Raw genomic sequence first — 24,781 nt, forward strand, 5'->3', positions numbered from 1 at the left:
TCACCAGATCAATACTGAAATCAGATTGATTATATTCTTTGCAGCCAAAAATGGAGAAGCCTCTCTAGACAGTTAGCAAAAACAAGACCAGGAGCTGACTGTGGCTCAGATCATGAACTCCTTATTGCAAAATTCAGACTTAAAATTGAAGAAAGTAGAGAAAACCACTAGACCATTCAGGTATGACCTAAATCAAATCCCTAACGATTATACAGTGGAAGTGACAAATAGATTCAAGGGATTAGATCTGATAGACAGAGTGCCTGAAGAACTATGGACAGAGGTTCGTGACACTGTACAGGAGGCAGTAATCAAGACCATTCCCAAGAAAAAGAAATGCAAAAAGGCAAAATGGTTGTCTGAGGAGTCCTCACAAATAGCTCCGAAAAGAAGAGAAGCAAAAGCAAAGGGGAGAAGGAAAGATATACCCATCTAAATGCAGAGTTCCAAAGAACAACAAGGAGAGATGAGAAAGCCTTCCTCCATGATCAATGCAAAGAAATAGAGGAAAACAATAGAATGGGAAAGACTAGAGATCTTTTCAAGAAAATCAGAGATACTAAGATAACATTTCACGCAAAGATGGGCACAATAAAGGACAGAAATGGTATGGACCTAATAGAAGCAGAAGATATTAAGCAGAAGTGGCAAGAATACACAGAAGAACTATACAAAATGATCTTCATGATCCAGATAATCACAATGGTGTGATCACTCACCTAGAGCCAGACATTCTGGAATGCGAAATCAAGTGGTCCTCAGGAAGCATCACTATGAAAAAGCTAGCAGAGGTGATAGAATTCCAGTTGAGCTATTTCAAATCCTGAAAGATGATGCTGTGAAAGTGCTGCACTCAATATGCCAGCAAATTTGGAAAACTCAGCAGTGGCCACAGGACTGGGAAAGGTCAGTTTTCATTCCAATCCCAAAGAATGGCAATGCCAAAGAATGTTCAAACTACTGCACAACCTCACTCATCTCACACACTAGCAAAGTAATGCTCAAAATTCCCCAAGCCAGGAGGCTTCAACAGTATGTGAACCATGAACTTCCAGATGTTCAAGCTGGATTTAGAAAAGGCAGAGGAACCAGAGTTCAAATTGCCATACATCAAATTGTATCATTGAAAAAGCAAGAGCATTTCAGAAAAACATCTACTTTTGCTTTATTGGCTATGCCAAAGCCTTTGACTGTGTGGATCAAAACAAACTGTGGAAAATTCTTCAAGACATGGGAATATCAGACCACCTGACCTCCCTCCTGAGAAATCTGTATGCAAGTCAAGAAGCAACAGATAGAACTGGACATGGAACAACAGACTTATTCTAAATCTGGAAAGGAGTACATCAAGGCTGTATTTTGTCACCCTGCTTATTTAATTTTTATGCAGAGTACATCATGTGAAATGCTGGGCTGGATGAAGCACAAGCTGAAATCAGGATTGCCGGGAGAAATATCAGTAACCTCAGATATGCAGATGACACCACCCTTATGGCAGAAAGCAAAGAAGAACTAAAGAGCCTCTTGATGAAAGTGAAAGAGGAGAGTGAAAAAGTTGGCTTAAAACTCGACATTCAGAAAACTAAGATCATGGCATCCGGTCCCATCACGTCATGGCAAATAGATGGGGAAACAATGGAAACGGTGGCAGACTTTATTTTGGGGGGCTCCAAAATCACTGCAGATGACAAGTGCAGCCATGAAATTAAAAGGCGCTTTCTGCTTGGAAGAAAAGCTATGACCAACCTAGACAGCATATTAACAAGCAAAGACATTACTTTGCCAACAAAGGTCTGTCTAGTCAAAGCTATGGTTTTTCCAGTAGTCATGTATGGATTTGAGAGTTGGACTACAAAGAAAGCTGAGTGCTGAAGAATTGATGCTTTTGAATGATGGTGTTGAGGAAGACTCTTGACAGTCCTTTGGACTGCAGGGAGATCCAACCAGTCCATCGGAAAGGAAATCAGTCCTGAATATTCATGGAAGGACTGATGCTGAAGCTTAAACTCCAATACTTTGACCACCTGATGGGAAGAACTGATTCATTTGGAAAAACCCTGATGCTGGCAAAGATTACAGGCAGGAGGAAAAGGGGACCACAGAGAATGAGATCGTTGGATATCATCACCAACTCGATGTACCTGAGTTTGAGTAAGCTCCAGGAGTTGGTGATGGACAGGGAAGCCTGGTGTGCTGCAGTCCATGGGATCACAAAGAGTCAGACACGACTGAACTGAACTGAACAGTAGTGTTGGAAAGAAGTGATTTTGCCCATGCATATCTAAAAAAACCTTAATGATTTCATTCTGAGGAAAAGAACACAAAAGCATACCAGTTACATTTTAAATAGTCTCAAACACACAAAAATTCTCAGATTATCCTATGTTAGCAACAACTACAAAATTAACTATGAAAAGTAGTGATTAATGAAGTAATGTGTACCATTCTTTTACATATTGAAAACAACATTTCAATCACTGATGCTGGATTATTTTGAGTGAAGTTTATTTATCTCAGAATCAATTTCTACTCATCCCACCAAGTTCTACCCTATGAAGGTGCTGATTTTTTTAAATGTTGCTCTCTCTCATGTTTTTCCAAAGCTACTGATAAAATGTCAGTTTGTCTTCTCTTTATCATACAACATTATCACACAACATACAGGTTTTTATCAGGCATCTAGTTCTATCTCTTAAAAGAAAGCACCTCTTACCACAGAACTAAACACAGGATCTGTTTCAGTGGGCATTCCATGGCACTTCATACAAGTAAAGAAAAGAATCACTTTCTACCAAGTCTTTGACCCATTCAGTTTCTAGATCACTATGAAAAGCACCACCATCTTATCTTTCTTCCAAGTACGAAATCTAAGAGTCATCAGGAAGCCACTCACCCTTCTCTCTTTACATCAGGCTGTAACAAAATCTTCTTCTTATGCATTTCTCAAATTAATCCTTTCTATTCTTCACATGTCTGAACCTGACATTACATCTATTGTATGTTACTGCTATAATTTTCTCAGACTTCTAGCTTAAGGCCCCTCTTCCTTCTCATCATCTCCAAATGGCTCTATTTAAAATAAAATTCAGTTTATCTAATAATTCTCCAAATTCTTATATAATATTTTCTATAACCCTTTTTCTTATTAGTCTGAACTCTTTACTTTCACCTCAATCCTCCGTGCTCCACTGCTTCAATAGTAAGTGCTCTAGTAACTTCTCACTCTGAGGTTTTCCCTAAACTGCTTCCCTTGTCTCACCTTCTTCCCCCAATATACATGTGGTGTTTGAAACTTCCTAATTTTATCTACATCTTTTTACATATCTTCTTTCAAAATTCATCAAGTTTAAGGAGAGATTCATTTAACTATCTCCAATTTTCAATAGTAAGGATATAAAGAATGGAGTAGACATAAAGGAATTGCAAAGACCGACTCTATGGCTTGAAGAGGAAGGAACTGAAGGTGACTTTGTAGGCAGAAGAGGTAAAACTGGGCAGGCGATAGGATATATAGGAGGAAAAAATCTGAAAGCTTCCAGAGACAGGAAGGCATGGGATAAGTTCGGCTTAAAAGATTTATCCTTATAACAATATTTACCTAAGGGACATCCTATATAAAAAGGAAAAAAGGCTGAGAGCTGAAGTTATAGAGATTTTTGAGAGAAAATGAAGACGAATAACTAAGTTAGACGGCCCTGTTCTCAATAAAAGAAGCAAGACAGTCTGCAGAGAATAAAGGAATAGAATTATTAATAATTTAAAAATCATGTTATAAACTGACAAACAGAACAAGAAAGAAACATGTACAGCTTAGTACACACAATCACCAACACTGTAAAACCAAAAGCAATTTACCAGTACATATTCTACTGCAAAATCACTGTAACTACCTAAATATATTCTAAATTTTACTTTAAAGGAGCTCCTTGAGAGCAGATATCACATCACAGGCCCCCTCTATTTCTTCCCACAACATATACTATATTATGGGTGTGAAAAGTAAGAGGTGGTGGTGATTTCTTTGCAGGTTTTCTTTTTTAAGGTTAGTGAATTGCTAGCATAAATAAATCATTATATATCAGTAAATACATTTAGCTTTTATACACAGTGATTTTAAAAATTAACCCTCAAAGATGGCTGACACTCAAAAACACCGTGTCACCTGATACCTGCTCTTTTTCTCTTTCAATTTTGACTAAAAGAAAACTTTAAACTCAGCCCAAAGAAGGTACATGAGTATATTATGCTCTTTCATATTTGTGTGCCATCAGGTATAATAAATTTCCTCATCTGTAAAACAGGGGTCCACAGGAGATCCTTAGAGGAGTGCCCAGTACATACTAGGTATTCAATAAATTTTAACTAGCCATTATTTGTGAATGCTGTTTTTCTCTGTTCTGAGTACCACCAAGTGATGTTAAGGCCCAAAGAGCTTAACTTAATAAAAACTTGGATACTGGATATTGATATTGATTCAAAATCGCAGCAGAAATGGTGTAACTACTTAGCTGCTCTCTCACAACAATACCATAGATAGAATCTGGATTCACACACTTAAACAGCAACTTACAACCTAAAAGCTACAGTAAACTACATCAAAGCATTAGTCATTTTCTCTGCCCCACCCTGAGGAACAAAAACACTTTCTTCCTTAAATCTATTTTCAGTCCTAGATACTCCTGTCTGCTATCTCTTCTCCCACACTTCTCACCCATCTGCACCTTTGCAGCTTTTTCTTTAAGCTTCCCCACAGGTCTCTGCACTACTACCTCCTACTATCTCATATACTAGTAGTTATTCCAGTGGCATCTGAAAAATCTCTTTTCCTTTCAAATACTTGTTTCTGTGGAGAAACATGAGACTTCTAAAAGCCCAGGATTATAGCTGCAGCATAGCCCCTTTTCTAGAGGTCTGCACAGCCCCCAGCATGTCACTATTTTTGGATAACCCTCTAGCCAGTGCTAGGCCAAGATACAGCTCATGGACGCTCCACAGGCCTCCATAATCAGACTATGGGAACATACAACTGGAACAGGTATAGACAGCGTCTCTCCCACAGCAAATTGAAAGCTTGGTCAGTAAATTTTATTTTTCTTTCTAAATTATTTTCACCTTTCATTTACAACTCAGGCACTTAAAAAGATTTTTTTAGTTAAATGCCTTTCTCCAGGGGATCTTCCCAACCCAGGGATCGAATCTGCGTCTCCCACACTGCAGGGAGATTCTTTACCATCTGAGCCACCAGGGCAGCCATGGAGTAACAAACTCTATGCAAGAGGAGACTTTGGTCCTAGCTCTGCCATGACTAGCTTGTGACTGTGGGCAAGTCACCAAATTTAATGCCCCGTTTCCTTATACATAAAAGGTGAAGGACTTTGGCCTAAATGTGCTTTATGGCTGTATGCTAATATTCAATGACTGTATTATAATACTAAAGCAGACTAACTAATTCTGACACACAGAGGCTTCAAATCAAACCATGGAGCCACATCTTCCTATTAATCTAACAGTCCACAGTACTACCATAATATAGTGATCAGCATGTTCTCCAATTATGCACTCTAGTCAAGAAGGAACAAAGAGCAGAAAGAATTAAAGAGCGCAACAACAGTGAGAAGGTAAGAGCTGTCTAGCAGCCAAGCTCCTATATTCATGCTCAAGGATATTCTGTATTCATATAGTCTCAAACTAGAATAACATTGAAGTTGATTACTATTCTTAAAAAAAAAAAAGTGAATATCTATAACTAAAGATCACAGATGCACAATTCATGCTATTTCCAATAAGATTATCTATTGTGGGAGCAGTCTCATGTTGATGTTTGGCAGAAATCAACACAATACTGTAAAGCAATTATCCTTCGATTAAAAATAAAATTTTTAAAAAAGATTATCTGTTGTTCATACTGATTCCTTTCTATTAAGGTATAAATAGCTAACAGAATAAAAATTCAGATTAAGGTAAAAAACTGACATTTCATCCAACATGCTTTTCAAGGTACCATACTTAACACAAAGACTAGTTCCCAGCTTTCTAACTCAGTAAAAGAAACAGTTAGCAAAATTACAGATGGGGAAAACGTCACAGAACAAATAAAAATTGTTATTCAGTCTTAGAAACAAAAAAAAAACCACAAACATATCTTGCATTGCCTGGCACTGCTAGACATTGAGACTTCAAAGACAAATAAGTTTAGGAATTATTTATGGTCTTGCAGGAGAAGTTAGATCTATTTTTCTTGTGAAATTAGCAAGTTTCCTTAACCTAAAATATAATTTTTTCACCCAGCCCACTGTCCCTCTAAGCATGCCAGTCTTCTGCATTTAAACATTCTTGAAAATACTATTCAATTCAAACTCAACTCTTTGCTGAAGCCTCCCCTATTTCCTCTGAACACAGTCAATTAATACTCCCTGCTCTGCTGGCTGGCACAGATTATTCCCTTTCAACATCAGCTCTACAGGTTAATTTCCAAAATTAAGCCCCAAACTGTCCTTCCCAGTCACATCATCTCATTTTATCTCTAGCCAGCTCTGGCTACTCAATAAGAAAAAAATGTTTGACTCTCTTTCCAGCTCCTAATCTCATAAACTACTAATGGGTTTTCTTGATTTTGATTAACATGGTAATGAAACTTTTTGGTACAACCTGAAAATCCTTCCACATCTATGTAATTCTCCCTCAAAGTGACTCTGACCAGGTTCAATCTGACCCTACACAGGCTAATGTCAAACACCGAAACACTAATACTTGAACAAATTATTTTAATTATTTGGGTTGGGGTTTGTTTAGTATTCCACTAGCCCTAAACTCAAAAGCACACTCCTCGAAAGCACAAAAACAGTGGCTTCTTTTTGTGTCTCTATCTCCAATCTAGAGCACATTCTAGGACAGAGTAGACACATAATAACTGTGGGGAAAATGGCTTGAGTTTCTATGAGATTCAGTGGTTGCCCAATCACATTTTGCAAATGCCAGTTGCAATAGACGGAATTTTCAATGTGGGCAGTTAACAGAAACAGGACATTTCCACTCCTCTGCTAACTTTAGTCAGCCCCACACCCATTCGTGGTTACGCCTCCAACTCTCACTTCACAACTATACTTGACAATAAATTTGGACTCACTCACAAGTCTCCTATTCTCTCTGGGCTGTACTTAGTCATTCAGTCGTGCCCAACTCTTGGCAACCCCATGGACTGTAGCTTGCCAGGCTCCTCTGTCCATGGGGATTCTCCAGGCAAGAATACTGGAGTGGGTTGCCATGCCCTCCTCCAGAGGATCTTCCCAACCGAGGGATCGAACCCAGGTCTCCTGCATTACAGGCAGATTCTTTACCATCTGAGCCACCAGGGAAGCCCCCTATCCTCCCTATACCCCTCTAAACTTTATTCTCAAACCCTGTTCCAGCTCTCTTATACCCATTATCCGCTTCAGTGAAATTAACTGCTATCAATCTGTCCTGTCCACTCTGTATCCAACACCTGAAAGAGTGCAAGAAATGTTATGAGTGCTCATTACATATTTGTTCACTGAATGAATAAATGAATATCTTAACAATAAAATATGGCAGTGAGTTGTGAATAGGACAAAGATAAAGGGTCTCCTCTCTGAGAAAGATTTTTCTAGGAAGTAACTATGTACCAATCACCAAAGAGGCTAAAAGTGCACTAAGAAATTTTTATTAAACTTAATTGATATATTAAGAGTACCTGCCGCCCATAACCTCTTCTGGAGACATCCCTATTTCATTTGGGGGTTGGGGACTACAGGATCTGGGCCACACCTCTCTCTATGACTGGATAATCAGTAAATACCTCACACAGGACCCACCCAGTCACAGGCTGACAGAAGGCCTACACCCTGTGTGACCTAGCTCCAAAAGATGAGTAGAACCAATCAATTATTGGAGGACTCTGCACTAGAAGACACAGAAAAAGTCATCCTAAACTACAAGATCACAACGTGTGAAAACTCAGACTACCATTATAGCACATCAATACCATAAAGATATGTTAGTCGCTCAGTCGCGTTTGACTCTGCAACACCATGGACTGCAGCCTGCCAGGTTCCTCTGTCCAGGAAGAATTTTCCAGGCAAGAAGACTGGAGTGCGTTGCCACTCCCTTCTCCAGGGGACCGTCCTGACCCAGGGATCGAACTCAGGTCTCCTGCACTGCAGGCAGATTCTTTACTGTCTGAGACATGAGGGAAGTCCCCCCATAAAGGAAAGGATTCAGAAAGTTGGTCTGGAGAGAAAACAGTATAAACAAATGCACAGAGAGACTCAGAGATGTCATGAGAGAGAGACTGCACAAAAGAAGAGACTAAAAATAACTGAGAGAAGAGAGAATGTATGGGACCAAGGAGACAAAAAAGAGAGGAAGACACAAAGGAGAATTAGTAAAGACAAAGTAAAAAGAGGCAGAAATAGTGAATAATGAAGACAATGAGAAAGAAACAGAATAAAGGCAGACAACAGGTGGCCAATGCCAGTACTGCTTCAGTTTCTGCAGCCTGATTCTTCAGCTCTTCCTGCACTTTCATAAATCTCTCTGCTGCTGCTGCTGCTAAGTCGCTTCAGTCGTGTCCGACTCTGTGCGACCCCATAGACGGCAGCCCACCAGGCTCCACCGTCCCTAGGATTCTCCAGGCAGGAACAATTAGTTTAACAATAATTCCCCTCTTCAACTCTAAGCTAGTTTAAGTGAGTTTTCTATCCCTTGTGACCCATCAAAACAAAACCACCACCACCACCTTGAATGGAACTGGCTTAAAAAGTTAATTATCATCAATTATTCCTTTTCTGGCCTTTAAAACTTTTTAAGTTGCTTCAATTAAATATTGAATATAAAAAGAGATATTTATGACATGTGTGAGACAAAACAAATGTATGTGTACCTATCACTCAATATAAAAAGTTAACCATTACCAGTTATCTGAAGTTACCTATGTGTCTCCTCCCAGTATCAATTACTTTTTCATTAAAAATTTCTAGAAGGTAAATATGCAATAAGGGATGGGGAGAATTTTTTTAAAATTTCTAACAACCAAAATATGTCTGGCTTACACGGTGGTGCACGGTTTGTTCCACTTCACATCTTTCATGGACATGATCCTATCATTTTACAAGCCATATTATAAACCACAAAGTAGAAAGATAACATTCATAAACCACCTAAATGGGTACAAAATATTTTTAAAAAAAGAGGCAGCTCACTTAGCCAAGTAGCTCTCCTCAAAATATTTTCACTTGAGAATATGAACAGTGTTACTAATACTGTGTTTTCTTTGGACAACAAGTCAATTAAAAGGGGGAAGTAGGCTCTCTTCTTCACTTTTATGAAATATAACAAGTATGCTTAAGGGATCAGTCATTTGTGAGCAAGAAGGGGGCTCATTATCTGACTGCTGCACTGTTTTAATTCTGGCTTCTGGTGAGTCACTTTCCTTTTATTTCTTTGAAAGCAGAGCAACATAAAGTCACTGTGGTGCTAAGGCTAAATTACATGGTAGGTACATGTGACCTGACTGAAAACTATTTTTGAATAGGCATATTTCTTACCAGCTCTGCCTCAAAATTTTCTGGTGAGACAGAAACGTGAAATACACATTTAACCCATACAAATAATTCATAGCAGTGATGTCCTACAAAGTTAACTGTAATGTTACATCCATTCATCAAATTTTCACATTTAAAAATATTAGAATCATATCGCTACCTAAGTCTCAAACATTGATGGCAGCATACAGCACTTTTCTAAATGCCTACTTAATTGAATGCAAATACCTATTTAATTAAATGCCTATTTAATTGAATTTAAAAATTTACCAATAACAAAATATAAATTCAGTTGTCTACAATTTCAATTCAGTTTCAATTCAAATTCAGTTATACATCCCTATGGATGTCTACAATTTCAATTTCCTTTACCATATAAATGCTCACCAATGCTGTAAGTCGAAACCCCAAAAAGTCTGGGTTCATACATGTATTTCCTTCTACTAACCTTTATTACAGCATGAGTTAGTAGTGGAATGGCAAAAAAGAGAGTTAATAAAAAGGAGAAGAATGCAAAGTCTCTAGATGATTTCCCCCAAATTCTATCTATATTTATCTTTATCTAGGGGCTTCCCTGGTGGTTCAGTGGTAAAGAATCCACCCATAATGCAGGAGATGCAGTTTGATCCTTGGGTCTGGAAGATCCCCTGGAGAAGGAAATGGTAACCCACTTCAGTATTCTTGCCCGGGAAAACCCATGGACAGAAGAGCCTGGCTGGCTACAGTCCATGGGGTCGCAAAGTTGGACTAAACAACAACAAATCTTTATCTATTTAGCTATAGTAAAACGTAGCTTTTTAAAATACAGCTAGTAAAAATTCAAATCAATACTCTCCAAATCCCCTGTACAGCCTTACCTCCTACACTTCTCCCGTGCCAACCCTTTACTCCAGGGCAAATCTATTTGCTCACTCATATTTCTGAGTCTTTGTACATACTATTCCCTCTGCCTGGATGTGCTTCTCTCTACTCTCTGCCTCAACAGTTCTTATTTATCCTTCCAAAGTCCATCTCAAATGTCACCTCAGAGAGGACTTCCCTGGTATGTCTCTCCCTCTTCCCAAAACTGGCTATTCTTTCTGCAACAACATTCCATTACCACTGTTTGTGTATCTCCACAACTTGAACTGCTTAAGAGTTTTGTCTGTTTCTCATTTATATCTCCAGGTTAGCAAAGTACCTGTGTACACATAAGACAATCAGATACCTAATCATAAATAAGTCAATAAACAAGCCTCCTTCTGAACACTGAAAACCAAAAAGCTTAATAAAAAGTAGGCTTGACTAAATGCAATGCAGTATCCTGAATTGGATCCTGCAGCAGAAAAAGAACATTCATGGAAAATCTGCTGAACTTCAAATAAAGTATGAAGTTAAGTTAACATTAACGCATCAACATTAATCTCTTAGTGCTGACAAATAAACCACAGCTATGTAACACATCAACACTAAGGAAAATCAAGTGAATACTATACAAGAACTCGCATTATTTCTGCAGCTTTCCTACAAACCTAAAATTATTCCAAAACAAAAAGCTTACTAAATAAACTTTTAAGTAGTCTAGAAAAAGTTGAAAACTACAAAATCAATGAGAACATGAATGTGGACTTTAACTGCAACTATAATAACAAAAATAAAAGAATAAGAAACATACTTGTCTTCTTAGACATAGACAAAGAAAGGAAATTATTTTCAATAATCTGAAATGAGCCTAAACATGTGAGGATTTATTAATGCTGCAAAATGGTTAAAAAAAAAAGACTTTATTAAACTGAAGTAGTTCAATTTTTATTTTCAGAAATACATACATAACTCAATATTAAAATACCTTGCACAGAAAGGTTAAGACTGTGCCATCACGTCATATACATCAGAACTACAATATCTACATATATCATTGTAGTATTTATATCATTACTTCAAACCAAGTCCTGTTCTGAAGTTAATGATTCTCATGTTCTAACTGCAGTAGCTAGAGGGGGAAATGTTCTATTAAAGGTATCTCACTCTAAAACAATCCTTCTGTAATTTATAGTAATTTGTAAAATATAACTTCAAGGTCCAGGGCAAAATTCATTTCCCCATTAGTTCAAAAGCAGTGACTAAAGAGGAGCTTTGCTGCTTCTCAACTGATTTTAAAATATTTTTAACCTAATTATTCTAAAATTATATTGGTAAGTTCCAAGGTCATATCTTAGTATAAAATACTATCCATTAAACAAAACCTATAAAAACTAGGGATTTCAATACATGACTAAAACAGAAATCCAAATACAATGTTTGAAGATAACATGTTTGTAAGTTCTCAGAATTCAACAGAATACTATTTTACTTTTAAAATCCAACTTGAAAGGATAAAGGAAATTTTGAGTATTTAACCCAGCGTAGACAGGTTGCACGATCAATCATTATACGAAGATTAATCACAATATGACAAGAATCAAGTTATCTTGCTCATTTTAAAGAGGTCTGATTTAAATGGTCCCTATTTTACAAGTGTAGCAAGTGTTAACAGCAGGCCCTGTGAATAAAAGCAGGAAATACAAGAACAATTTAAATATACAAATATATGTTTCAATCCTGGTGAGACATGCCTGCCATGCCAGCTGTAGATTTATACAAGCAGCTAGAAAAAATTAGAACATCATCTACTTTTGAACAATGAAAATTTTTTGAGATGTAAAATACTAACAACACTCAAAAGACTTAAGACTTTTATATGAATATTAAAACATTTACCTATTTGAGATACAGACATGTGCCTATAGCAAAAAACAGTAATGGAACAATGTATCTCAGCTAATCCTTAGAAGTCTTAAACTTTAAGTACCTTCCAAGTTTAACTCAGAAATCAAAGGAAACTCATGTCTAAAGACTATATCTGGAAATTCCCTGGCAGTCCAGTGGTTAGGACTCTGCGCTTTCAGTGCCATGGGCCCTGGTTCAATCCCTGGTTGGAAACTAAGATACCATAAGCTGTGCAGCACATCCAAAAAGAAAACAAAAGACTATATCCTCCTGAAAACTGTTTCAAAGATCACCTAGGCCATTATTCAGGTACAAATCAAACAAATTTGGTCTTTCTGGTATCCTTTCCTTGCTTGGTTCTTATCAGATATGCTCATTTCTGTTAGCACCTAATAGCAAGACATCAAAAACAGTGTATTCTATTTACATACAGTGCTGCATCAAAACTGGAACAATTAAACAGTGATCCTAACACACTATTATTCAGTTCAAGCAGCTTGAATTACAGAAATGACACGGATGATTGCTACGTAGGTAAAACAATAGCCTGGATAGATAAAGGTTTAAAGATAACTCTAACTTGCCCAACACTGATAAAGAATTCTACCAAAATGGGGGAGCGGGGCTAAGATGGCGGAGGAATAGGACGGGGAGACCACTCTCTCCCCCACAAATTTATCGAAAGAACATCTGAACGCTGAGCAAACTTCACAAAACTAGTTCTGAACGCTGGCAGAGGACATCAGGCATCCAGAAAAACAGCGCATTATCTTCGAAAGGAGGTAGGAGAAAATATAAAAGATAAAAAGAGAGACAAAAGAGTTAGGGACGGAGACCCGTCCTGGGGAGGGAGTCGTAAAAGAGGAGAAGTTTCCAAACACCAGGAAACCCTCTCACCAGCGGGTTTACGGGAAGATTTCGAATCTCAGAGGGCAACATAACTGGGAGAAAAAATAAATAGAACCCACAGATTATGTGCCTAAAGGCAACTCCCAGCAAAGAACCCCAGAGCTCGCATCCGCCACCAGCAAGTGGCGGCTGAACGGAGGAGCGGGCCGCACTGCTTAGGGTAAGGACAGGGCCAAACGCCCTGAGGGCAATCTGAGGGAGCTAACGTGAGATAGCAACCTAAACTGTGGGACAGCCAGAGAGAGACAACTATCCCCCGAAAAGCCCAAATCTAAGGCACTGCCGGCCCGCTCACAGAACAAAGGACTGAGCAATACCAGAGGAGAGCTAGCCGGCAGCGGACCGCCCCATCCCCCGCCAAACACAGCGGGCAGGCGGGACCAGCCAGAACTGGAAAGGGGCAAACTCGGCCCCAGAGAGGGCACCCCCTACCAAACTGCAAACAGGCTTCCAGTTTCTAAGTAAAGACTGCCTGAGATCCCGGAGGGTCGACAGCCGCAGAGAGGGTCGCAGCCAGAGACCAGCTCCCCAGAACTAACACAAAGCACACCGGAGCCGGGCGCGCCGCTAAACCGAGGCGGGGACCAGGGAAGTGATAAGCCGCACCGCCCCAACAGGGGAGAGTGCGCTCGCCAAACTCCTGGGCTGCCTGAGCTACTCCAACCGGGAACGGCACAAACCACGGGCCCAACCGAGTCTGTGCCTTTGTGGAGTACCCGGGAACCTGAACCTGAGCGGCTTAGACCTGGGAAGTGCACGCATCTCAGGGCCCACTCCCCGGCCGAGTAACCTGAAGCCTGAGCAGGGTAGACGGGGAAAGCACACACGCCGTGAGCGGGGGCGAACCCAGTGCGGCCGAGACACTGCGAGCTCTCCCCACACACACGCCAGTGATATTGGTTTGCAGTGTTCCTCCCTCCCCACAGCACGACTGAACAAGCGAACCTAAAGAGACCACCTCCGCCCCTTTGTGGCAGGGCGGAAATTAGACACTGAAGAGACCTGCAAACAGAAGCCAAATAAACAAAGGAAAGCGCGTTGGAAGTGACAGGCCAACAGATTAAAATCCCTGTAGTTATCACCGACTGCACTGAAAGGGGCCTATAGATCTTGAAAAGTATAAGCAGGAACAAGGATCTATCTGAAACTGAACAGACCCCACACTGCTCACAACAGCTCCAGAGAAAGTCCGGGATATATTTTTACTATTATCATTTTTTTTCTTAATTTTTTTAAATGTTTTAGATTTTTTTTTTACTTTTTTCTTTAAGTCCTCTATTACACCTTTAATTATCATTTTTATAACCCACTATTACCTTGCAAAAAAAACCCCCTATTTTTAAAGCAAACTGCATACATATATCTTATGCTTTTTGTGATTTTGTTTTTTTATTTTTTTATATTGTATTTTTTTAAGAGTCTAACCTCTACTCTAGATTTTTAATCTTCGTTTTACATATTTGATATCAATTTTGTACATTTAAGAACCCAATCTTTAGCACCCATTTTTACTCAGGAGTGGGATTACTGGCTCGATTACTATCTCCCCCTATTGACGCTCTTTCTTCTCCCCCAGGGAACCTCGATCTCCCACCCTCCTCCTCCTCCTCTCAACCCAATTCTGTGAATCTCTGAGGGAGTTCTGGGTACCGGAGAACACTTCGGGAACAGAATACTGCCCAGATCTCTCTCTCCCCTCTTGATTCCTCCCTTTCTACTCATCCTCACCTCTATTACCTTCCTCCCCCCTCTCTATGTATCTCTGTGAACCTCTCTGAGGGTTCCAGACTGTGGAGAGCACAGAGGGAAGTGCTAACTGGCTAGACTGCTCTCTCCACGTCTGAGTCCCCCTCTTCTCCTCCTGGGCACCTCAACCCTCCCCCCCCTTCACCTCTCCATGTAACTCAGTGAACCTCTCTGGGTATCCCTCACTGTGGAGAATCTTTTCACCATTAACCTAAAAGTTTTTTTTATTATCGATGCTGTATGGATGGAGAAGTCTTGAGGCTATTGCAAGAATAAGACTGAAAGCCAGAGGAAACATCAATTAATAAGAGATCATCCAATAGCCTCCACATATACACTGAAACCAAGCTCCACCCAAGAGCCAATAAGTTCCAGAGCAAGACATACCACACAAATTCTCCAGCAACGCAGGAACACAGCCCTGAGCATCAATATACAGGCTGCCCAGAGGCACACCAAATCCACAGACATCTCAAAACTCAATACTGGACACTCCATTGCACTCTAGAGAGAAGAAATCCAGCTCCACCCACCAGAACACCGACATAAGCTCCCCCAACCAGGAAACCTTGACAAGCCACCAGTCCAACCCCACCCACAGTGAGGAACCTCCACAATAAAGAGGAACTTCAATCTACCAGAATACAGAAAGGCCACGCCAAACACAGCAATCTAAACAAGATGAAAAGGCAGAGAAATACTCAGCAAGTAAAGGAAAATGATAAATGCTCACCAAACCACACAAAAGAGGAGGAGACAGGGAATCTATCTGAAAAAGAATTTAGAATAATAATAATAAAAATGATCCAAAATCTAGAAAACAAAATGGAGTTACAGATAAATAGCCTGGAGACAAGGATTGAGAAGATGCAAGAAATGTTTATCAAGGACCTAGAAGAAATAAAAAGGAGTCAATATATAATGAATAATGAAATAAAGGAGATAAAAGACACTCTGGAGGGAACCAACAGTAGAATAACGGAGGCAGAAGATAGGATAAGTGAGGTAGAAGATAGAATGGTGGAAATAAACGAAGCAGAGAGGAAAAAAGAAAAAAGAATTAAAAGAAATGAGGAAAACCTCAGGGATCTCTGGGACAATATGAAACGCCCCAACATTCGAATCATAGGAGTCCCAGAAGAAGATAAAAGGAAAGGCCATGAAAAAATATTCGAGGAGATAATAGTTGAAAATTTCCCTAAAATGGGGAAGGAAATAGTCACAGAAGTTCAAGAAACCCAGAGAGTCCCAAACAGGATAAACCCAAGGCAAAACACCCCAAGACACATATTAATCAAATTAACAAAGATCAAACACAAAGAACAAATATTAAAAGCAGCAAGGGAAAAACAACAAATAACACACAAAGGGATCCCCATAAGGATAACAGCTGATCTTTCAATAGAAACCCTTCAGGCTAGAAGGGAATGGCAGGACATACTTAAAGTAATGAAAGAGAATAATCTACAACCCAGATTACTGTACCCAGCAAGGATCTCATTCAGATATGAAGGAGAATTCAAAAGCTTTACAGACAAGCAAGAGCTGAGGGAATTCAGCACCACCAAACCAGCTCTCCAACAAATGCTAAAGGATCTTCTCTAAACACAGAAAGGATGTTTAAACACGAACTCAAAACAACAAAGTAAATGGCAACGGGACCATACTTATCAATAATTACCTTAAATGTAAATGGGTTGAATGCCCCAACCAAAAAACAAAGACTGGCTGAATGGATACAAAAACAAGACCCCTATATATGCTGTCTACAAGAGACCCACCTCAAAACTAGGGACACATACAGACTGAAAGTGAAGGGATGGAAAAACATATTTCATGCAAACGGAGACCAAAAGAAAGCAGGAGTCGCAATACTCACTTCAGATAAAATAGACTTTAAAATAAAGGCTGTGAAAAGAGACAAAGAAGGACACTACATAATGATCAAAGGATCAATCCAAGAAGAAGATATAACAATTATAAATATATATGCACCCAACATAGGAGCACCAAAATATATAAGGCAAATACTAACAAGTATGAAAGGGGAAATTAACAATAACATAATAATAGTGGGAGACTTTAATGCTCCACTCACACATATGGATAGATCAACTAAACAGAAAATTAACAAGGAAACACAAACTTTAAATGATACAATAGACAAGTTAGATTTAATTGATATTTACAGGACTTTCCACCCCCAAACAATCAATTTCACCTTTTTCTCAAGTGCACACAGAACTTTCTCCAGGATAGATCACATCCTGGGCCATAAATCTAGCCTTGGTAAATTCAAAAAAATTGAAATCATCCCAGTCATCTTCTCTGACCACAATGCAGTAAGATTAGACCTCAATTACAGGAAAAAAAACTATTAAAAATTCCAACATATGGAGGCTAAACAACATGCTTCTGAATAACCAACAAATCACAGAAGAAATCAAAAAAGCAATCAAAATATGCATAGAAACGAATGAAAATGAAAACACAACAACCCAAAACCTATGGGACACTGTAAAAGCAATGCTAAGGGGAAGGTTCATAGCAATATAGGCGTACCTCAAGAAACAAGAAAAAAATCAAATAAATAACCTAACTCTACATCTAAAGCAACTCGAGAAGGAAGAAATGAAGAATCCCAGGGTTACTAGAAGGAAAGAAATCTTAAAAATTAGGGCAGAAATAAATGCAAAAGAAACAAAAGAGACCATAGCAAAAATCAACAAAACTAAAAGCTGATTTTTCAAGAAGATAAACAAAATTGACAAACCATTAGCCAGACTCATCAAGAAACAAAGGGAGAAGAGTCAGATCAACAAAATTAGAAATGAAAATGGAGAGATCACAACAGACTACACAGAAATACAAAGGATCATAAGAGACTCCTACCAACAGCTACATGCCAATAAAATGGACAACTTGGAAGAAATGGATGAATTCTTAGAAAAGTATAACTTTCCAAAACTGAACCAGGAAGAAATAAAATATCTTAACAGACCCATCACAAGCACGGAAATCGAAACTGTAATCAGAAATCTTCCAGCAAACAAAGGCCCAGGACCAGATGGCTTCACAGCTGAATTCTACCAAAAATTTAGAGAAGAGCTAACACCTATCCTACTCAAACTCTTCCAGAAAATTGCAGAAGATGGTAAACTTCCAACCTCATTCTATGAGGCCACCATCACCCTAATTCCAAAACCAGACAAAGATGTCACAAAAAAAGAAAACTACAGGCCAATATCACTGATGAACATAGATGCAAAAATCCTTAATAAAATTCTAGCAAACAGAATCCAACATCATATTAAAAAGATCATACATCATGACCAAGTGGGCTTTATCCCAGGAATGCAAGGTTTCTTTAACATCTGCAAATCAATGAATGTAATACACCACATTAACAAACTGAAAGATAAAAACCATATGATTATCTCAATAGATGCAGAAAAAGCCTTTGACAAAATTCAACATCTATTTATGATAAAAATCCTCCAGAAAGCAGGAATAGAAGGAACATACCTCAACATAATAAAAGCTATATATGACAAACCCACAGCAAACATTATCCTCAATGGTGAAAAATTGAAAGCATTTCCCCTAAAGTCAGGAACAAGGCAAGGATGCCCACTTTCACCACTACTATTCAACATAGTTTTGGAAGTTTTGGCCACAGCAATCAGAGCTGAAAAAGAAAAAAAAGGAATACAGACAGGAAAAGAAGAAGTAAAACTCTCACTGTTTGCAGATGACATGATCCTCTACATAGAAAACCCTAAAGATTCTACCAGAAAATTACTAGAGCTAATCAATGAATATAGTAAAGTTGCAGGATATAAAATTAACACACAGAAATCCCTTGCATTCCTATACTCCAATAATGAGAAAACAGAAAGAGAAATTAAGGAAATAATATCATTCACCATTGCAACAAAAAGAATAAAATACTTAGGGATATATCTACCTAAAGAAACAAAAGACATATATAGAAAACTATAAAACACTGATGAAAGAAATCAAAGAGGACACAAACAGATGGAGAAATATACCGTGTTCATGGATTGGAAGAATTAATATAGTGAAAATGAGTATACTATCCAAAGCAATCTATAGATTCAATGCAATCCCTATCAAGCTACCAATGGTATTTTTCACAGAACTAGAACAAATCATCTCACAATTTGTATGGAAATATAAGAAACCTCGAATAGCCAAAGCAATCTTGAGGAAGAAGAATGGAACTGGAGGAATCAACCTGCCTGACTTCAGGCTCTACTACAAAGCCACAGTCATCAAGACAGTATGGTACTGGCACAAAGATAGAAATATAGATCAATGGAACAAAATAGAAAGCCCAGAGATAAACCCACGCACCTATGGACACCTTATCTTCGACAAAGGAGGCAAGAATATACAATGGAGAAAAGACAATCTCTTTAACAAGTGGTGCTGGGAAAACTGGTCAACCACTTGTAAAAGAATGGAACTAGAACACTTTCTAACACCATACACAAAAATAAACTCAAAATGGATTAAAGATCTAAACCTAAGACCAGAAACTATAAAACTGCTAGAGGAAAACATAGGCAAAACACTCTCTGACATAAATCACAGCAGGATCCTCCATGAGCCACCTCCCAGAATATTGGAAATAAAAGCAAAAATAAACAAATGGGACCTAATTAAAATTAAAAGCTTTTGCACAACAAAGGAAACTATAAGCAAGGTGAAAAGACAGCCTTCAGAATGGGAGAAAATAATACCAAACGAAGCAACAGACAATTAATCTCAAAAATATACAAGCAACTCTTGCAGCTCAATTCCAGAAAAATAAACGACCCAATCAAAAAATGGGCCAAAGAACTAAACAGACATTTCTCCAAAGAAGACACACAGATGGCTAACAAACACATGAAAAGATGCTCAACATCACTCATTATTAGAGAAATGCAAATCAAAACCACAATGAGGTACCATTTCACACCAGTCAGAATGGCTGCTATCCAAAAGTCTACAAGCAATAAATGCTGGAGAGGGTGTGGAGAAAAGGGAACCCTCTTACACTGTTGGTGGGAATGCAAACTAGTACAGCCACTATGGAGAACAGTGTGGAGATTCCTTAAAAAACTGGGAATAGAACTGCCATATGACCCAGCAATCCCACTGCTGGGCATACACACTGAGGAAACCAGAATTGAAAGAGACGCGTGTACCCCAATGTTCATCACAGCACTGTTTACAATAGCCAGGACATGGAAGCAACCTAGATGTCCATCAGCAGATGAATGGATAAGGAAGCTGTGGTACATATACACAATGGAATATTACTCAGCCATTAAAAAGAATACATTTGAGTCAGTTCTATTGAGATGGATGAAACTGGAGCCCATTATACAGAGTGAAGTAAGCCAGAAAGAAAAACACCAATACAGTATACTAACGCATATATATGGAATTTGAAAGATGGTAACGATAACCCTATATGCGAGACAGAATAAGAGACACAGATGCATAGAACGGTCTTATGGACTCTGAGGGAGAAGGTGAGGGTGGGACGTTCTGGGAGAATAGCATTGAAACATGTATATTATCGTATGTGAAACAGAACATCATTCCAGGTTCAATGCATGAGACAAATGCTCAGGGCTGGGGCAATGGGATGACCCAGAGGCTTGGGATGGGGAGGGAGGTGGGAGAGGGGTTCAGGATGGGGAACACATGTAAACCCATGGCTGATTCATGTCAATGTATGGCAAAAACCACTACAATATTGTAAAGTAATTAGCCCCCAACTAAAAAAAAAAAAAGAATTCTACCAAAATGAAGATAATTAAAATGGGTGGGAAAATCAAATACTAGAAGAATTTATTTATATCCTCTTGAATATTTACATACAAGTATTTCGTGAATTTATGTCTTTCAAGTTTTAAACTTGTTTTTAACTATCTTCCTAAACAGCTTTATTAGTTACACTGCTTTCAATCAAACTCAAAAAGAGAAATAACACAAATATAGCCTTCTTAATAACTTGCTAAAATATTCCATCTAGTTGACAATATTAACTTCACAGACAAGGGACCCCTGAGGTTGGGCTTCACTGTACAGAAAAAGGAAAATGAAGCTCAGAGATGAGGACTGCTCTTCCAGTTTTCAGTCTCTGCTCCGTGCCCTACCTTACATGCTATCTCCTATTTCTCAATTGAGTTACTAGTCCAAATAGATGGATTTTATTAGTGCTAGTCTACTGTATTCTGTTGACTACAAAACAAATGTTTTTAATTAATTTTTATTGGAGTATAGTTGCTTTACAATGTTGGGTTAGTTTCTTCTGTACAGCAAAGTGAATCAGCGGTACATATACATATCCTTTCTTTTGTGGATTTCCTTTCTTTTCATTTAAGTCACCACAGAGCACAGAGTTCTGAGTTACACAGTAGGTTCTCATTAGTTATCTATTTTATACACAATATCAATAGTGTATATACGTCAATCTCAATCTCCCAATTCATCCTACCCTATGGGCTTCTCAGGTGGCTCAGTGATAAAGAATCTGCCTGCCAAGCAGGAGATGCCGGTTTAATCTCTGGGTCAGGAAGACCCCCTGGACAAGGAAATGGCAACCCACTCCAGTATTCTTGCCTGGGAAATCCCATGGACAAAGGAGCCTGGTGGTCTACAGCCCACGGGGTTGCAGAGAGTCAGACAGGACTTAGTAACTAAACAGCAACAACAACAACATACTACAAACTGGTAATCTGAACAAATTTAGTGTCCACTACTCTAGACAATTCTTATAAGACCCACGTTTTAATTTTTTGGTCTTTACTGCTAATATTCTAGCTCCTGAATACTTAAAGCATATCTTCCTTCCTATTTCCCGTAACAAGTCCCACCTCCGAATAAAACCAAACAGAAGGAGACACAGCATGGATAACTAAAATTTAAGAGCAATCTCTTTGCCAAATGTTTTTACCTACTCCCTAACAAAACCTCTAAGCAAGGCTATTAACAAGGAGAAAAATGGTCCATTTTCCCTCCTCCCTTAGCTCTGGACAATTTTCTGGTGCTCATAAAAACACGGGGAAAAGTTAGCCAGGAAAAAGTAGGGACAATGATGTATAGATTCTGAACTGATTATATGCATTCAAGAAAATTAATTCCTGAATTAAAAATCAAAGGTAATTAAATTCAGGTGACATTATCTATTCTAGTTGGATGTGTTGCTGTTTTGTTTGGCCTTGCCATACACCATGTGGGATCTTAGTTCTTCTACCAGGGATTGAACTCAAGCCCCCTACAGCTGAAAAGAAAATTTCTGAGTTGGATATGTTGATAATGGGAGTTTAAAATCTTGCATCTACCTGAAGTTGAATTTAATTACATCTCCCAACCACACAAAATGACAACCTGATGTTGAAAATTAGCAGCCATGCTCTTGTGAATTAAAGAAAAACTAAACAATGGTATGTTTAGCTCTTCAACATTTTCATCTCATTCCATTAAGTTCAGCTTACATTTAATGAGTGTCTACTAGGTAGGCATTATCATCTATTAAACATTAACTCTCTAGCCATGCCTTTTTAATAGAGAACCTGGCCCACCTAGTCCCTGAAAGGGTCAGCCTTATGAAACTCATGATACCCCATATTCCCTGCCATATTCCCACCACAGGCAGGCACCTGACAGGGACGAGCCAATCTGATATTCTCCTCCAGGAACCCAGAATAAGAATCCTGGGAACCTGAGTCAGATAATATGAAGTACCTGAACTACCAGATTAGGCAGTGTGTGAGCAGGAGGTATCACAGTAAGTCAAAATTGAAGACTTGGGGAAGGGAAGTAGGAGCAAAGAGGTCCTGAGTGAGCAGAGAAAGCTGATCTGAAGAGGTGACTTCACAACAAAGCAGAGCAAGTGACCGGTCTACTCTAGGAGAAATGGGGGGAGCAGACAGGTATTACATTCCACATGCATTCGACCTGCTTGTATTTCATTTCTTATCTATCCTTGGATGTCTGATGCCTATAAAGTTGCCTACTGTGTCTTCTCAACAAAGACCTCCTTGACTGGAACAAGTATGAATGAGTTTCTATTTCTTACAGGCAAAACACCTTAGCATTATATTAGGTGCTGCAGCAGATATAAAGATATAAAAATACCAAGTTCACTAAGCCCTCAAGGACCATACATAGTTAGGAGCTGCTAAGTATACAAATAACCATAATATAAGGTAGATGACAGCATAAAAAGTACCATGAGGTTTCAAAAAGAGGGATACATCATATCCAACTCAGAACATCAAAAAGGTTTCATGGAGGAAAGGAAACTAAAATAGTAATCATAATAGATGGTGCTTGGGATAGTTAAAAAATATATTTACTAAGAAAAATACAACGTTGGAGACATTAGTCGAGTCAATAACAAAAAAATTAACTTTACTGGTCCAGGAAATACAAAAATCTGGTTAAAAACTGAGTCACAGAACTTGGCAACTGACTGATTATATGGATGACAGCAAGTCAGGAGTTAAAAAAAAAAGTTCAGTTTTCAGGGTAGGTGATTTTGAGAATGACAATGCCAGAACAGAAAGGTTCACAGGAGGTGGATTTGGGGAAGAGAAATGAAGGGGGGAGGCAAGTTCTGTACTGGATATATTGACTTGAGGCAAGTGGCAGTGAGCAGTTCATTAATCAACTAGGGAACTGCAGAAAGAGAAGCCATCTCAAGCACAGAAAACGGTTGTCTCAAAATTCCAAGTAAAAAACCTTCAGAGAAAAGTAAAAGATTTTTCACAGTGTCTAGGTTTTTTCTTTTGCATTTTGAATGTCCCATTTTCGCCCAGCTACTGATTTTCCTGGTCCAAAGATGACAGACTTTTAGGAGGTTAGGCAGTATCATAGAAGAACTTGATGAAAATATGGTTCTTCTCTCCAGAAAACACCACATAACCACAGATTTTGCTAACAATTTGATAAAGTTCATGGATCTTCTGAAGCCCTAAGGAGTACACGCATCCCAGGTTTTTTGTTTTTTTTTTAAAAAGGCACGATGTGAATGACCCTGTAGAGAAGAGAGCGCGTTGGAAGAAAAAGAGGAAATATCTGCAGGGACTCATCCACTCCCTTTTCCTTTCCAAGCAACTAGAGCATGAAGCAGCTCCCCATGGGAGAGAAGCAGAGTGAAGAGCACAGTGCTCGAGGTCTGAGGCTTTACCAACCATCTGTAAGAGAATGAACTACTTTTATCAGAGATAACTGCCCCCAAACTAAAAGATTTTTTGTAGTAGTCTAATAGACTAAAATATGTTTAATATGCTAAAAATTATTTTTAACGAAACACAGTTGCAGCAATGATTAAAAAGTTATAGGCCCCATCATATCCAGAAGTACCAACCACCCAACTCTATGGTCATTCCTGTACTTACTACAGAATTAGCATACTCAGGCAAGATCACAATATTGTAACTGCTGAAAAGGATGCCACACTTTCAGACTGCAGAAGTGATGAATGTCAATAAAAGACACAAAGAATAGTAAGTTCTTATAAGAAACAAACCAACCTATTCTTGCATGTGAATTTCTATTTTTTATGCCAGTTTCTTTTGCCCAGGCATGAGATGCATAATCACAAGAAATCGAAGAACTGTCTATGAATCTTATGCCAAATAAATAGCAAACATTATAAAGAACATCATCTTATGAGAGTTTAAAATAATAGCATATTTATCAAAGGACAGTCTGATTTTCAATAACAAGCATATGCAGTCAGTAACATGCAGATACTTAAATATAAATAAATTATAAAATATAGCGTTTAA

General features: G+C 38.6%; 1 protein-coding gene across 3 annotated transcripts in view; it reads right to left on the bottom strand.

The window, feature by feature from the left end:
* The window catches only part of GNAI3 (G protein subunit alpha i3), a 52,324-nt gene that overhangs the window by 23,904 nt on the left and 3,639 nt on the right, over positions 1 to 24,781 (bottom strand). Inside the window, exon 1 of one of the 3 annotated variants that reach the window (XM_081487096.1) lies at positions 7,712 to 7,753. The exons of the other annotated variants lie outside the window; for them this stretch is intronic. The gene's annotated coding sequence lies outside the window, so the exon portion shown is untranslated. Of the gene's footprint in view, positions 1 to 7,711; positions 7,754 to 24,781 lie in introns of those variants that run through there. 3 annotated transcript variants of the gene reach the window in all.

This window comes from Giraffa tippelskirchi, chromosome 5 (assembly GCF_054371585.1).
Source record: "Giraffa tippelskirchi isolate mGirTip1 chromosome 5, T2T-mGirTip1v1.2.pri, whole genome shotgun sequence".
Lineage (NCBI taxonomy): Eukaryota > Metazoa > Chordata > Mammalia > Artiodactyla > Giraffidae > Giraffa > Giraffa tippelskirchi.